Source organism: Mesoplodon densirostris, chromosome 12 (genome assembly GCF_025265405.1).
Source record: "Mesoplodon densirostris isolate mMesDen1 chromosome 12, mMesDen1 primary haplotype, whole genome shotgun sequence".
In the NCBI taxonomy this organism is placed as follows: domain Eukaryota; kingdom Metazoa; phylum Chordata; class Mammalia; order Artiodactyla; family Ziphiidae; genus Mesoplodon; species Mesoplodon densirostris.
The window spans coordinates 40,409,394-40,427,142 of record NC_082672.1 but is presented as its reverse complement, the minus strand read 5'-3'; the positions used below and the strand labels follow the sequence as shown (position 1 = coordinate 40,427,142).

General features: G+C 39.9%; 1 pseudogene; it reads left to right on the top strand.

Moving 5' to 3' along the window:
• The first annotated feature begins 12,209 nt into the window (after positions 1 to 12,209).
• LOC132499834 (TNF receptor-associated factor 1-like) lies at positions 12,210 to 17,484 on the top strand (annotated as a pseudogene).
• The last annotated feature ends 265 nt before the right edge of the window (positions 17,485 to 17,749 follow it).

Here is a 17,749-nt window from a genome sequence, read left to right as displayed (position 1 = left end):
AATTGGCACATTAAACACACAGGACGAATGCATGTACAGACAATGTACCTTTATGTTGTCTCCCATTATCCCTTTAATGTGGTGGAAAGTGATCTTTTCCTGTTCCTATGAAAACACTGGTAGTGTCATTTTTCTCTTATGGTCACTTTATTTATTTATTTAATTTTCATTTAATTAATTAACTAATTTATTTTTGGCTGCACTGGGTCTTTGCTGCTGCATGCAGGCCCTCTCTAGCTGCAGCGAGTGGGGGCCACTCTTCGCTGTGATGGGCAGGTTTCACATTGCAGTGGCTTCTCTTGTTGTAGAGCACAGGTTCTAGGAGTGTGGGCCTCAGCAGGTGTGGCACGCGGGCTCAGTTGTTGCAGCTTGCGGGCTCTAGAGAGCAGGCTCAGCAGTTGTGGTGCACGGACTCAGTTGCTCTGCGGCATGTGGGAACTTCCCAGACCAGGGATCGAGCCCATGACCCCTGCATTGGCAGGCGGACTCTCAACCACTGCGCCACCAAGGAAGCCCTTATGGTCATTTTAAACTGCAAATACTTTCCAAATCAGAGTGCTTGTCCCTTGTAATAATCAAAGTTTCCAAGTCCATTCAATGTACAAGCTATTCCCTTCCCCCATTTAGAATCTCTGCAGGGGGAGCAGCATCTTTGTTTTCTTTTCTCTTTGTCATTCAATTCCTTACCCTTTTACTCGTTCTTGTTTCTGACTCTTCTGAAGAAGGGAGGAGAGGGCAGGGGAACAGAAAAATTCTTATTTGACTGAGACTATCCTAACTCTACTTCTTGGTTTCTGGGTCTGGCCCATCTCTAAAGCTGACTCCATAGAGGATGTTTTTGTGTGCTCTTAGTAGGGCCTCTCACTGGTGCTTTCCTTGCATGAGATGATATATTCTCCTCTTGCAGGTTGCATACACCTTCCTCATACCCTAAGTATGTCAGGATTCCTTTAGCTTCTCTCCGCTGAGGTCTTCTATCCCACCCCTGCCTCTAGATGACCTTGTGAGACAAGACCTAAGTCAACTCCACATCTGTTTTCTGTTGTGCATGTCTCACAGCTGGTTTTGAGGGCCTTTACACAAGCTTTGCGTTTATAGATTCCGGGAGTGCAGGCTGCCACCAAAGCAGCCTCCTCTCCTTCATCTCATCTCTTAGCATATAGACCATCTCTTATCCCCTTTGTACTTTCTAGACAGTATGTAAGACACCAGTCTTCTATGCCTCCGTAACTGTAGGTGACAAATAGTGAGTCCTTTAAAAGGTCTCCTTGAAGCCTCTCACACTAGGTTTGAGATTGATGGAGAGACCTTCCCCATTGATGGACACTGGTCTCACTGCCCAGCTATTCCCAAGAAGTCATCTTCAAAAATTCTTTCTCTTAATATGAGTAAGAGCCTGAAGAGTCACAAAACAGATTTTGATATTTTTTTTTCTAAGTTTCCATCTTGGCTTGGCACCTCACTTTGGTATATTTTTAGGGTTCGGCTAAAACTTCCATGGTAAATCCTCTTCCAGAAGCATATAACAGGGTACCTAACATAGTCTGTGGGACCAGGCAGAATTCTTCTGAGGAAATGAAAAGAGCAATTTCATAGAATTCAGTAAAAGAGTAAAAGAGAAGATTGCTCCACAGTGCTAGAGGCTTCCAGGAAGGTAAACGAAAGAAGCACTGAAAAGAACCCATTTTCTCTGGTAGCAAAAATGCTCCTGTGAAGAAATGGAGGAAAAAATCTAATTCTATGAGGCTGAAGAAAGGGGGGGGGAGTAAGGAAATGGAGATCCCCAAGTGTAAGGAAATGGAGACCACAAAATCTGAAACTTCAGAAATCTTGAAGTGAAGAGAGGAAAGAGTTGGGAATTCTTTGTAAATGGGAGAAGCAGAAGACATTTAAGTGTTGTGAGAAGGAGTCAGTAAATAAAAAGGATACCAGAGAGAGAAGTGATGATCTAAAGAAAGATGGCTGAATAGGCTAAAATCTAGAGTTGAGGTAATGATTAGCCTTGGGCAGAAGAAATGCCTCTTAAGCAAGTACCAGGAGGAAAGACTCAATGCATATTTAGGGCAAATTTGAAGATTTGGCATTTGAAAGCTGAAGGATTTATTGCATGATGGCTTCTATTTTCTCTGCTTAATAGCCAAGTCATGGAATAGAGGACTTTTGGGGGGAATTGAGAAAAATAAAGAGAACTTGAATAACAAAAGATCTTAAATATACTTTTATATATAGATTTCACATTGTAGGAGAGACACGATTCAGAGGAAAAATATAAAACCTAGAAATATGGGGTTATTTTGATGAATAATTTTAATTAGTGCTTACTCTGCTCAAGAATCTGTGCTAAGCACTTTACAAACATACATCCAATTTCCATTGCTACTCCTAGACTACAGCTGGCTTGCCATCCACTTTTGCTCCTATAAATTATTCTCTATACAACAGCCAAGATGGGGCTTTTCAAAATAGAAACCATGTCATGCCCCACTTAGGACCTAGCATGGCTTCTATGTGCCTAAAGAAAAGTCCTGCATTTTCTAGATCCTTCCCCATCTTCAACCTCACCTTTTCCTTTGTTGTGTGTGACATTGATTTGAAATTACTGTCAATAGATCTATATTCATTTAATTTAAATTTTCTAACAGGTTTTTTACAGGAATATGAAAAAGCTATTGATTTTTATTTTAGACAGTCTACAAGTAGGTAATATTTCAAAACATCATTTAGGTTAAAAATTTTTTTTGCAATACACGTATAGAAGGAATGAACCAAAACAAACCAACTCTCCCCCAAACCTTGAATTCCTTTGCCATATAGCTTGACATTTTATTTTGGTTTCAGTAAGAAAAAGAAACTTTATAGAGTATGATATTCTCCCTTCTACATAGGAATAGAAGAAACCAATACATGGCAGTGAGAATTATGGAAAAATGCCAACATCTAGTTTTCCATTTTCCTAATCATTCAAACTTCTCCTTAAGGTTCTATTTTGCTTTTATGCAGCTCTCAACCTGAGTGAATAAATATTGGGCATAACATCAAGATACATTTTCTGTTATTTGTCTAGTGGTGCTTTTCGTACCACTATATTTAACCTTATTCCATACTTAAATGAACCCATAAATTTGGGGTAACTTTACTTAGCCATTAACATTTTCTGTGGGGATAAAGCATGGCTCCTGAGGTTTTAGCATGGAAAAAATTTTTTCCTTTTCTTTCTTTTTCTTTAAACTCAGTTAAAAATAATTTGTCTGGACATTTTTAAGTCTTAAGATTACCAAAAACAAATAAAGAAGATAATAGAGACATTGGTTTGATTTCAGTGGTTATTTGTATTCTAGCAATTCAAAAATAAAAGTAAAACTGAAAATAATTCCTACTTAAAAATTCTGGGAGAAGACTATTAGAAGATGTTTATTAATTTAGTGTGATCTGTATGAACTGACACCTTTGGCTATTTTGAAAGTTTTGCAATGGGTCAAAAGATTTTCAATTCACATGTCTTAAAGGGAGTATTAGAAAATATGAGGATATTTCAGTAACAAAAGTATCTCAAATTAATCTGTTTGAGACACTCTATGTACATTTTTTTTATGATTTATGAGCTGCTACTCATTTTTATGAGTTTTTAAGAACTTTCTCTCACTAACACTCCCTTAAAATATCCCAATAGTTTGTATAACTTTAGCAAATAATACTTCTGTAGTAATTGGCCAGGAAATAAATATCACTCGCAAGGGTCAGAAAATAAATCTTAATTCAACACAGTTAATAGCTTTCTTCTTTTAGTATATATACAGAGATTGATTTTGGCTTTGTTATGGGACATCTGCATCCGAGCATATAATTTGTTCTAACCAATCATTTTCCTACTCTATCTTAATAGCTTTCATGACCTCTACTCACTCAGTAGACTATAAGAGCAGTTACACTTGTCTTACTGATTTTATATTTGCTTTAGGGGAGACATAAAGGAATAGGAAGAACCAATAAAGATGGTTTAACCAAATGCTAACAGAGCAAATCTGATACATGATAGATGTAGGGCTACTAGTTTAGACAGTCATTTCATCTTCAGGAATCTACTCTATGGTTTACTCAGAATGCCAGAGGAGATAGGCACCTTTACACCCCTCTCATACTCTCCAGGTATGATTCCATGGTTTAGAACAGTGGTTCTTAAAATGTAGATGGGGACCAGCAGCATCAGCATCACCTGGAAACTTGTTAAAAGTGCAAATTCATGGGCACCCTCCCAAATTTGCTGATTCAAAACCCCAGAGGGTAGGTCCCAGTAACTTGTATTTTAACAAGGCCTCCAGGCACTTCCGTCCAGAATGTTGCACACAGCTCTGGCACAGTTACTAGCGGAGGGATTACAGCTCCATGTAGAAAGACATGATGGATTTATTACATGTGGATGTATTCTGCCTCTTTCTTAGTGAGCCATGCCCTTCCTCTGGGTAGCATACGTGGAGGACATATGCATGCAGCCTTAGATGGGAGAAAAGAGAATAGCCCCCCATCTTCTCTATGTGATCTATACAGTTAAGGATTTTTTGTTACATAAGACAGAAATTCCAACACAAACTGGCTCAAGTGAAAAAGAATATTTATTCACTAAATCACGGACGATCTAAGGATTAATGATAGTCATAGGTAGCATTTATTGAACACTGAGTATGTGTCAGGCACTGGTCTAATTGTTTTGCATGAATTAATTCATTAATACTCACAAAGACTCTTTGAAGATAGTAGCATATCTCCATTTTAGAGATGCAGAAACTGAAGCACAGTAAAGGACTGAGATTCAAACCAAGACAGTGGAGCTGGCTTAGGGCTGGCTTGACCAGAGGTCAAGTCATGACCCTGGAAATCTTTCTGCTCTCAAAGTTGAGCAGAAGTCCTGAGTCTGACTCACATCAGCTAAGAGTCATTGGCTTCTCTCTGAGCCAATCTGAAATATGGCCAAAGGAATGAGAAGTACTGATTAGCTAGGAACAATCAGGGCCCATCCCCAGAGCTGAGAGTGGAGTGAGAAAATCAACTCTGATCACAGGGTACTGTTTTAAGTAAAGAGGGGAAATGGGTACTACAAAGGAGCAGAGAAGATCACCAGAGGCACTGCTTTATTACTCAAGACCTCTTTAGGTTCAAGTGGCATTAGCCTCAAGCAAACTAACTTTGACAAAGAAGCATTTATTGTGTCATATTGTTGAACCATGGGAAGGAGAGAGTTGCATGAGGACTTGAGGGACAACCACCAATGAGTTGTTGCCAAGACTCCCCCTTTTATGTTTCCAGTTGGATTTTTTTTTTATGGACACTATCTATAATATCAAGCAATTTCATTCTCTGGTTCTGAGTTCAAAGATCCTAGAGAGGAGCTCATATTATCTAAGCTTTGATGAAGGGTCCAACCTTGAGTGACTTAGCAGTGGCTGGATAGCTGAAGTAAAAAGAATAAGGGCTATCTTAAGGTGAGGCCATTGGATGCCTACTCAACAGCCATTCTCTTTTCTTCTCCTTTCAAGTCGAACTCTAATTTTGTTTAGATATCTACTTTCCTTTGCACAGTCCTATCCTTGAGGAGTGGTGGCTCCAAGCTCCAGCTCCAAATGTTGAATCACAATTGATAGAAGATAATCCATTGCAGATATTGTTTTAGGAATGAACATATAATGCAGTTCTGGCCAAGGAGATGCAAGGGGACTCTGCTGAAGTGTTTCTTAGATTGGTTTTCCTCACTCATAAAAAGAAATTTATGGGGTCTTAAAAATAAAACACACACACACACAAACTTCTCTAGTTAGCATAAAAGACAACAGCTAAAAACAGAATAAAGGTACTTCTTGAAGTGATCTTGTTCACACCAGACCTGGATTTTGCTTTTTTTTTTTTTTTTTTTTTTGCAGTATGCAGGCCTATCACTGCTGTGGCCTCTCCTGTTGTGGAGCACAGGCTCCGGACGTGCAGGCTCAGCGGCCATGGCTCACGGGCCCAGCCGCTCCGTGGCATGTGGGATCCTCCCGGTCCGGGGCACGAACCCGTGTCCCCTGCATCGGCAGATGGACTCTCAACCACTGCACCACCAGGGAAGCCCTGGCTTTTGCTTTTGATTTGATGACAATTTGTTTATGTCTCAGTTTCATAAATGGTTAGTCATTTCTTCGCCTTTATCTTGAAGTACCCACACATCACGTGTGTTTCCTTTTAAACTTGTATGATAAAAATGAAATGACAGCTCTGTACGGTTGGCATTATTCATGTCTCCCTGACTCCACCCTCAACTTTCATTTTAGTAGAGTCTGGTACTGGTTGTGTGTTTCCCATAGGCAAATGCTGGATAGTTTCATTTTTGTTTTTTATAGAACTTTGTGACCTATGAATAGCTGTCTTCTAAGAATTAATAATTTGGACACACTGATTCAAGTGATCATTATAGCTGGACCATTCTAATGTGTCCCTATTTCACTTTTGCATAAAATAGCTCCTCTTTGTTTCTTTCTTCATGATTGATATAAAAGAAGCTAATTGAGAATGAGTGTGATGATATCAAAGAATACTTTTTCGGGCTTCCCTGGTGGCGCAGTGGTTGAGAGTCCGCCTGCCGATGCAGTGAACGCGGGTTCGTGCCCCGGTCCGGGAGGATCCCACGTGCCGCGGAGCCCCTGGGCCCGTGAGCCATGGCCTCTGAGCCTGCACGTCCGGAGCCCGTGCTCCACAACGGGAGAGGCCGCAACAGTGAGAGGCCCGCGTACCGCAAAAAAAAAAAAAAAAAAAAAAAAAAAAAAAAGAATACTTTTTCAACAACATGGGTATTATACAAATAAAGAGTAAATATGTGTCAAAGATTTATTTTCTCAATTAAGGAAGCAGGATGGTAAACTGCTACAAAAGGCATTTGAGGAACCGAGCATTGCTATGCACTGAACAAAAAATGTTGGATTTCTCAGTTAAACACAAACTTGGATAACATCATAAAGAGCAATAAAACCATATCCTTTGGTTATAATTTCCAATTTCCAGACATAAATTATTTGCATCTCTAGCAGACAAAATCCACAAGGTAAAATGTAACATTATAGAGTTTGGACTCTGATTGATAATAAAGAGTATGTGAAAGAAAAGTTCATTGCTCTAGAGATTTCAATAGTTCTTAGGTGAATCTATTAAACAATGCTCCAGTGTGACATTGAAAGCACATGTAATCATCCTTCTACCTTATTTCCAAGATTTTCATATAGTTTAACAGCAATGATGCTACAATGTTGTTATGAAGATTAAATAAAATAATATACATGAAAATGCTTTATACCATAAAGTCTTATAAAATGTAAAGTGAGTTTTTTGTAGGTTATTACTATAGTTATGCAATATTCCAAAGGCAAGCTTGACACTTGACATAAAGGAGTCAAGTTAGAGTTCGACTTTCATGGTTTTTTGTTTTTTTGTTTTTTTGTTTTTTGTTTTTTTAGATCCTAAAACAGAGACATCATTGGTGTCTCCAATGGCAGGATGAGAATGAATTTATATCAACTTGGACATGATATGCAGAAAAGATTAGAGGAATCACACATGTTTTTACTACCCCAAGGAGGAACATTGCAAAATAAAATTGTGTTCATTTTGTTGCCCCAACTTGAAGATAATGTTCAGAAAAAACTACGAATGTCCTGTTTTATTAATTCAAGTACTGTGTTGAGCACTAACAAGGTACCCTGTGTGTCTTACTGTGGGGAGACTAAAGGGAATAAGATATTCCTTCTCCACAAGAATCCAGATTTAGCAGCAGAAACTACACAAAAATAACCAGTTGGAACCAAGAGGGAGGGATAATTATTTTGTTTCTAATAATGGCAACATGAAGCTTTGATTAATTTAACTACTGCTTATTTAATCATTTGTAAGTTGGAAGCAGCATTTCTTGCCTTTTACTGGTTACTCTTCACACTGAACTGCATATGAAATTCTTTATTTCTCTGTCTTCATATTTTATATTTCATTTCATTTTTTTCTCTTTGTTCTCATAGCTTCAAATATAAAGCAACTGAAGAAAAATAGTAATTGCAAGAGATTCTCTGTAAAATTTTTGATTTTTTAAAATGAGTTTAATAAGTCTAATAAAAATGTTAATTTGTCTAATGCCCAATATTAAAAAGAAGAATACAGACCTGTGTTTGAAGAACCAAATGGAAATAATTTTATATCTCTAGATTTTTCCAGTGACTCTATAAAATTTCATGAGTTTAATAGCAAAAATTTTAGAAAAATAGTATTTTTTTTTACTACTATCCAGTAAGTTATTATTAACCTAGTTAAGCTAAACCAGAGATATAACCTACAAAAGAAAAGCAGGACTATTTCACTGAAAACAATAAGAAGAAAGGAGAAGACTACTTCTGAACTGCAGTGATTACTAAAATTAAAAAGTTACCCTATCTGTTTCCTTTATGTTTGTAAAACCCCCCTAAATATACCTTTCAATTTTTTTGTAGAAAATTATTTAGACTAATAATTACTTGATATTTCATCATAATTCATTCTAGTTTTTCAAGTACAATTTTGGAAAGGCCAAGAGCTGCCCAGAGGATGGAATGCATCTGTGATATTACTAAGCTCCATAAGCTTAATGAAAGGAAAACTCAAATACTGTATATAGTTTGCTACTGTTTGTTCCAGACAGATGTTTGTGTATTATCACTTTTTATACAGAAAAATCGTTATAGCAAACATGTGGTTTTATCTTTAGAATTAGGTTCAATCTAATAGCATTCCAAATAGTTCTGTTAAAAGACCTAGATGCTATCTGGGCTGGAATGGTAAAACCTAGAATTCCCATTCATCAATACAATAATTTAGTTCCATATGCTAACCAGAGATGGTTGCCAAGAAATATTATCAAGTGAGCAAATAAACTGTGGCGGTCATATATATAGCCTGGTTCCATTCATAGCCAAACTGTAACAGAAGAGCTTACATGTATATACTGGTGTGGAATGGAAACCAATGTATTCTTTTCTCATTACTCATCTGAGTGGAAGCATATTTTTCTCTTTTCAGTGTTTGAATTCACAGCACTGGAAACAAACAAACAAATAAATAATATAATATATATAAATACATATTATTTTTCATGTGTGTATGTAAATGGATAAAAGGATAAGGGGTTGATAGATGAAAGGGGATTTTGACTTTGCTTTATATACATTTGTGTGTTGTTTGATTTTTTATAGTGAACATATATAATCGCTTTTAAAATAAAGTAGAAAATCAAGACAAATAATTTAAAAAAGAAGAGATGAGTTATAAGTACTGACATGGAAAAATATATTTTACACGATAAAAGCAAGTTACAGAATAACATGGTATTATCCTACTTATATTAGAAAAAGAAAAGCAAACTGTTGAGAGTGATGTTGAAGAGAGACTTTCACTTTTTCCTCTACATACTTCTGTGTTGAACTTTATTTAGTAAGTATATATTTATACATTATTTGTGTTATTTATGAAAAAATAATTTTCTTTTGCTGAGGATCATCTGTTTGTTTTCTTTCTGCTAAAGAATGAGTCCTAAAGAAAGGCTTGAGGAACTTCTTAATATGTAGTCAATGATCAAATAGGAAAAAATCTGTTTCTTTTAGTTTAAGAGTCTCATTAATAAGAGTCACTTGCAAACTTTTCAGAAATAATTTTTGGTATTTTTTCTCAATCTCCCTAAGAAATTCAGTCCTTTATTTCAATATTAATTTTTTCCTGCTTAATAGCTCTACTGAGATCTTTTAAACAGTTTGATGTTTAAAATATTCTCTCTTTATTCTTAATAGGGATATTTTGTGTATTTTAATCTGGTCCAGTAATTTTGCTTTCTCTTTCATAGAGTTTGCACTTGTACCCCTCAGATGTCTGTTTATTTTTTCCTTTGTGCTCATATTAGTGGAACTGCCATCTTTCTTGCTGATGATGTGTACCTGAAGGGAGAGATGACAACTCAGATCCGAGCTGATACACCTCTTGGTAAAGGTAATGTGTGTTGGAGGGTGACCACAAAAGGAGAAGAGCGTCTGGTACTGCATTTTGTAACCTGCCCACCCTCAACCTGCGCCAAACACTGCTTTTTTCTGGAGGCTGTCTCTCCTTGTACTTACCCAGTAGGGGCTTGGTGATGGAAAGCCACTCAGTCCTTCTGAACTAGGCAGTTAGTCTATTCTTCCTACCTAACTTGGGGCCAATGGTCCCCAGATGAACTACCACCTGTTGCAGGTGCTTGACTGGAACTTAGGTTTTCTGTCCACTCCCATGAACCCAGTAGGGCAGAGGAGGCACTGAGCCAGCCAGTAAAATATGAAGAGAGGAAAGTATAGAACTAGAAAGATTTCCTCTAGGTTTTGTGGGACTTGACCCACCTTCTGGTCTCCAAGGACTTTTCACAGTCTTTGATGTAGATTCTGGGATCCCTCAAAATTCTTTTTTACCTTTGTGGCATCTCCAGTTTTGGGCTCAGGGGAAAGACTTAAAAATCATGCTTGTTCATGATCCGATCCTGACCACTACACCAAGCTCTAGCCTGGAATGTACCTGCCTCCCAAATCTCCTCCCTTACATCTAGCTTAATGCTTCTTGTACTTTGGTTCCTTTCTCCAGGGAAGCATGATGCACAGATTAATATATATTTCCTTATACTTGTCTATATAGTGCTGACCATTGGGACTGTATAAGGATTTCTTCAGTAACTGGCCATCTCCCTAGATGTAAGGTCCGTGAGAGCAAGAAATATGTCTGTTTTGCTTGTTTACAGCTCTATCTATGATATTTATCACAGCGCGTAGACAATAGGTGAGACTCCATGAATATTTTTCAGAGGAAAAGTAAAGGGAAGAAGGAACAAAGATCTATTTTTGTTAAAATGGAACATAATGCATACCTATTCAAGAACAATCTACTTCTGAATTAGTCATGTCTGTAATATATAAAAAGTATGGAACCACAGACTGGCTTTATCCTGGATGCTAAATAACACTTGGCCTTCTCATTTTATTAATATCTTGTTATAGACCAAAAGTAGATGAGTTTTTTGGAAAAGAAACATAATATGTTACAACATCAAATAAAAATTAATTTTGTATTACCCATTGAGAATGAGTAATAAAGTGTTAAACATGTTTAAAACTATTATGAATGAGTCTGCAAAATTCCTAGGATGTAAAGAATTGTTTACTTAAATGTCTGAAAATGCATGTGAAAAATTAGCAAAACATTAAGCTTTCTTTGCTGAAAAAATGACCACAGTAAATTAGTGAAGTTTAAATAGTAGAGCAAAAAAGAAAAGAAAAGAAATGTTAGGTACACTTTCAAGATTCTCCTTCTAAACACTTTGACAGGTAAATAAGTTCTCCTATCTGTTCTAACATATAAATGAATTACTCAGACCACTGTCTACGTGTTTCCTGACCTGATAGTTCAGTTCCAGACACATTTCTCAGGTTCTCAGATGCTATTAGTTCATAAGCCTTTTTAAATAACAGACAATGTCAGGATATAAAATGAAGTTACAAGTTCAGACTTTTTTTCTTCTGGGGCATCAGGCTATGATAGAAACATTTGATGCTGGCATGTTACTCTCTTATTTAATCCACTCTTCCCTTTCTGGTACAATCATTTAATCTCGGATACATGAATGGACAAGACATCTCCCTCTCAACTCCCCCTCCCATATCTATCAAATTCTCCAGGGTTGTCATCTTCCTTTGTGACCTACAGTTAGAGGGTGAAGTCAATTGGTTTACAATGAAGCAAACAAGAAACTTTATCTACAGAATCTCTGCTTTCCTCAGTATGGTTGTCTTTCACAACACAGTTTCTATTCAGCGCCAATTTGCTTTATTCTTCTTGCCTGTCATGGAGCCAACTTTCACTCCTTCATGTAAAATGCATACTTGTGGAAGTTATCAGCTACCAATTGAGGGAGTTCCAAGTGCTAGGGAGGAAAACAAAACAAAGTTCTCCAGGACACAAGGCTTACACTGATAAGTGTAAAGCACCAAATTAAGGCTAACTCACCTAACTTCAGAGCATGACTCAGAGACACGGATGGTGAGTCATGGGCTTTCATTGAGATAAGGCTGGCAATACACATAGAAAAGATCAGTGTATGCAAAAACAGGCTGAAAAAACGTATAACTCCATCATGAACAGACCAGCTTGTTGCAAAGATGTATATCATGACTAGGACTGTCATATTAATAAAGGTTAGTAGCATCTGTGAAGAAATCAGTGTTTCCAGTGCCCCAGAACAGAGTGCACTGTGGAATAGACGTTCTGTTTATACTGAGCTTGTCACTATGACTGTGAATATTTCCAGTATAAGGAGGAGTTTTGGTAATACTTAGTAGAACAAATAAGGCACTTGAAGATGGGCCATGAGGAGAGAGGTAAAAGCAGGGCACTTTATGCCAAGTCGTCTGTGCTCCTGGGCTCATTCTCACTATCTTCCCTGCCATCTGACTGGCCCAAGTCTATGGTTATGACTCCCTCCCTCCCCCACTTCGTGTGTTCTGCCAGCTTTTTGGTATGAAACTCTATTTTCCAATTCCTCTCTTTGTCATGCTATGGACCATATTGCTTTTTTCCACCCTTGGATTCATTTTCTGCCAACAGTGCTAGGGATGTTACTAGAAATTTAGGTTACTCTGGAGTTTTATCTCCGGCTTTGTTTATTCCTTGTCTGCCACTTCCTCCACCCTTAACCATATACCAATACATGAACACAAAGATTCTTCACTCTATTTTCTGACTCTATGAGGTATGTTAACCTCTCAGCCAGAATCAGTAGTGGATTTATTATAGATCTTACAGACAGAATCTACTGCGAGATGAAATGGACTGAAGGACTTTGATTCCTAGGTAAATGGGAAATAACATATAGATTCAGAGATCTGGAAACAGTTGAATGTGATAATTGGACATAGAGGTAAACAAGAGAAGTGGTTTTTTGTTTTTTTAAGAGAAGAGTGTCAGATGAGTGAGGATAATGCTTACACAAGTGAGGTGACAGCAAGACCACACAGAGGATGGCACTAGAGAGTGAGAGGGGATTTTATGCTGTGGAAGACCGTAAGAACACTAGTCTGAATTTTTGGTAGAAAAACACAGAAGACGAGAGATCAATGGTTATTTTTAGTTCATGCTTCTCCATTCACTAAATTACTATATCTGTGAACAGGGCAGATCCCAGACTGTATAGGATAGATTCTGAATTCAAGCAAATCTGGTTTTAGGTCCCAGCTGTACTGGATACTGGTATGTGCATTTGGGCAAGTACAAACCCTCTTGGAGCCTTTGTAAAGCAGATGTAATACTTGTATCTGCTTCTTTGGAATAGTTGTTGTTGCTCACTGTCTGTTTCTACCTCCTAAACTCCTTCCCATCAAGATTTTGCCCCCATCATGCCATCCATTCTTGCTCTGGTCACCAGTAACATTCATGCTGCTAAATGCATGTATGGTCAGTTCTCAGGACACATTTTACTTAACATGTCAGCTGCATTTGGCAGAGTTAAGGCCTCCTTCTTTCTCGATACACTTTTTTCTCTTGGCTTGGAGGACACCACGCTCTCCTGGTTTTCCTCCCATGCCACTGGTTGCTGCTTCTTGGTTTCCTCTTACTGGTTTGTCTTTTTCTGCCTGAACTTTCAATGTTGAAGTGCCACAGAGCTTAGTTTTTTCTTCTTCTCCATATGCATTCCCTCCCTTAGTGATCTCAACCAGTCTTGTGGATTTAGACTCTATGTATATGTCATAAGTCTCCCAAGTTTATGTCTTTAGCCCAGACCTCTGAACTTTAGACTTGTGTACCAAATTGCCTACTGAAAACCTCCATTTGGGTGGCTAATGGGGATCTCAAACTTCACATGTCCAAAATGGAACTTCTGGTCTTCTCTCCTTCAGCTCCTCCACCTGCAGTCTTCCCCCTATCACTTGATGATGATCCCAGGCCTACATTTTTGGAGTCAACATTTTTCTTGCTCTTTCTCTCATATCCCACATCTGATCCATCAGCCAATCCTGTTGGCTCTACTTTCAAAATATATCTGATCATTTCTTCCTATTTCCTGTGGTCTTCCCCCAGCCCCAAATGCAACATCTTCACCTAGATTATTGCCATAGTTTTCTAACTGGACTCCCACTAGCCTCCCTGTTTTACTTGAACATGCCAAACATGTTCCCATCTTAGGGCCTTGGAACTGGTTGTTCACTTCACTAAGAATAGTCTTTTCTTCAGATATTCTCATGGCCAACAACATTTACCCTTAAACCGTTGAGGATTGTTGTATTACAGACTCAGTGTGGCTTACCCTGATCATCTCATTTAAAATTGCAACCTGCCTCACATCTGGCACTCTTAATCCTCCCCTTAAGCTGCTCTATTTTCCCATAGTAACCATCACTCTAAAAAAACTATATAATTTGTTTACTTATTATGATTACTGTTTATTACTTAACTTCTCCTGGTAGAAGATAAGCTTTAATAGGGCAGGGAGTTTTATCTGTTTGCTTCACTGCTGTATCCCAAGCACCTAGGAAAGGTGCACCTACTGACAGACAGTAGGGATTTAATAAATATTTGTTAACTTAAATAAAATTATCTATTGGTTTTAGAGGGTTTTGAGGGTTAAACAGTATACTCTGGACCTTACATCAATACAGTACTTGGCCAATAGGGCTACAAAGAATGACAGCTATGAGCAAATATGTAGGATAAGAAAATTCTCCTCTCTTCAGTCTTCCCTTTCCCACTCCCTTTCACTCAACATGGCCTTTATTTTTTCTTTTTTAAGACCCCAATAACCAGAAAATCCATGGAAAGAGTCCAATAAATTTAATCTTTGAAGCATTTGTATAAAGTAGATCTGTAAATTTGTTGATTATTTGATAACTTATGTCATATTCCAAAAGATTTCCATTTTGAAAGATGAAAGTAATCTTTAGTCAAAGGAATACATCTGAGATTGGATTTTGGGGCTTCAGTGAACTGAATGAAAAAGGTATTCTAGGGATAGGGAAATTTTTATGATACATCTAAATCATATTACATAGTGGGGCGGTTGTTTCATCAAAGGTTAAGGGTGACCTAATATATTAAAAAATCTTTAAAGAAAATTAGTCCAAAAAAAGCCCATGATTATAAATACTTCATTTGTCGGAAAATAGTTTGATGAAATTCAGTCCACATTGACTAAACAGGTTGATGTTTTGACATCTTTCCTTATAATACAGAACAAATTCACTTCCATTTTTTCAAAAGTAAGATGATATATTTGGAAGTAACTGATCAATTTTCAAAGAATTTCTCCCCTGTGAATAATTATCTTCACTGTCTTCACTGGCTCTAATAATTATCTTCATTGGCTCTAATTCATTTTACTTAATTTTACACTATATAAATAAAGATTTTAAATACAGCTTAAAATAATGGATACAAAAGATAAGTATTGTATATGCCCATTGAGATCACTATATTATTGATTCATTATTGAACATTTCTTGAGTTCTATTATATTATAAGTAGTGTATTAGAGAAGTAATATACAGCCCCAGGCCTCAGGTAGACATAGAGAAAATTAAGATAAAATGTAAAGATGCCACCAAGGGTCCTTGCGCCACCGGAGGCTCCCGTGGGGCCGCTGGGAGGTGGCGGCGGTGCCAAGATGGGGTAACAGAGACCCGCTGTGCGAAAGTGACCTTTACCTAAGATACTCTGGGCAGAGCTAATATGCATGGAACTTGCATTTTTGGACCTGACTCCAGAACCCTGGGGATTTCCACTGGGGCAGTGAACACCCACACTGAGAATCCTAGGCTGCTCCGAGGTTGCAGGGAACATAGACAAGTCACCCACTGGGGGTCTCTCTGCCCCTGTCCCCCGGGCAGGAGGTGGAGGAAGCCAGCGTCAGCCTGAGGTCCTCCAAAAGGGGAAACTCTAACTGTAGTTCCTGAAAGTCCGTGACATGGTTCCTTTTTCTCTCTGACTTGCTCTCCTCCTCCCTCTTGCTCAAAAGAATGACTGGCCACTCCTAGAGCCTGCAGTCACCATCCAGGGGATTTTTTTTCACCACAAAGGGTAATTCCTGTCTCATCCCTGCTGTGACGTTGAACCACACAAGCCAGTGAGAAGGTAAAATCATCAGATTCCTGCTCATCAGGGAGGGTGGCCAGGCCAGAACTCACCTCTTCTCCCAGCACAGACTCCGTGCAGCTGGTCCCCTCCCCAGAGGAGCTTGAACAGGGGCCCCTGATGAGAAGGAGCTCCCCTTTGGGTGCCCCCACCGCTGCCAGGACCCACCAGAGCCCAGGCCCCTCTGCTGCGTCGTCTGTCTCTCTGAGAACGTGAGGAATGGCGAGGATTGGATCTGTCCCAAATGTAAAGGGGGTGACTCCCCATCCAAGAGGCCAGGAAGCCTTCTGTCTCAGAAGCAGGATCAGCCCGAGGTGGCTGAAGCTGGAGTGGGTGCCCCTTTGCTGGTGTAGGCTGCTCCTTCAAGGGGAGCCCAAAGTTCATGCAGGAGCATGAAGTCACTGCCCAGGCCACACACCCGAACCTCCTGTTGGGGCTCGTGAAACCCAGCTGGGCTCTTGCCTGGGGTCTGGGCCCATGGATCTGGAGTGGAATCTGTTAGACCTGTAGCTGCAGGGGCCTGTGGAGGCGGCTGGGGACCTAGAGGTGGACTGCTACCGGGCCCCCTGCTCCCAGAGCTAGGAGGAGCTGGCCCTGCAGCACTTCATGAAGGAGAAGCTCCTGACTGAGCTGGAGGGGAAGCTGTGCGTGTTTGAGAACTTTGTCACTGTCCACAACAAGAAGGTGGAGGCCTCCCACCTGGCCCTGGCCACCTCCATCCACCAGAGCCGACTGGACCATGAGCACATCCTGCGCTTAGAACGGAGGGTGGTGGAGCTGCAGCAGACCCTGGCCCAGAAAGACCAGGCCCTGGGCAAGCTGGAGCAGAGCTCCCGCCTCCTGGAAGAGGCCTCCTACGATGGCACCTTCCTGTGGAAGGTCACCAGTGCCACCAGGCGGTTCCATGAGTCAGCCTGTGGCAGGACCATCAGCCTCTTCTCCCCGGCTTTCTACACTGCCAAGTACGGATACAAGTTGTGTCTGCGGCTCTACCTGAATGGGGACGGGACGGGGAAGAGGACCCACCTGTCCCTCTTCATCGTGATCATGAGAGGGGAGTATGATGCTCTGCTGCCATGGCCTTTCCGGAACAAGGTCACTTTCATGCTGCTCGACCAGAACAACGATGAGCATGCCATCGACGCCTTCCGGCCCAACCTGAACTCAGCATCCTTCCAGCGGCCCCTGAGTGAAACCAGTGTGGCCAGCGGCTGCCCACTCTTCTTTCCCCTCAACAAGCTGCAGTTGCCCAAGCATGCCTACATGAAGGACGACACCATGTTCCTCAAGTGCATCATGGAGACAAATGCTTAGGGCAGGAGGGGCCAAGCAAGCTGCACGTGGGTCCCAAGGGAGCCCCCTCTCAGACGGGGGTTCAGCAAGATGACTGAGGTCTTGCCCTTGGTACCCAAGATCCCAAGGCACAATGATGGGCCAGGGCTGTCATGGTGTGAGCCGAGCAGACAGATTGACAGTGGCTAGCCATCAGCTTAGTGTGGCAGGACCTTGGAATGGGCCTGCAAAGGCAGAGGGTCCCAAAGCCGGTGGTGCTGAGCAGACAGATTGACAGTGGCTAGCC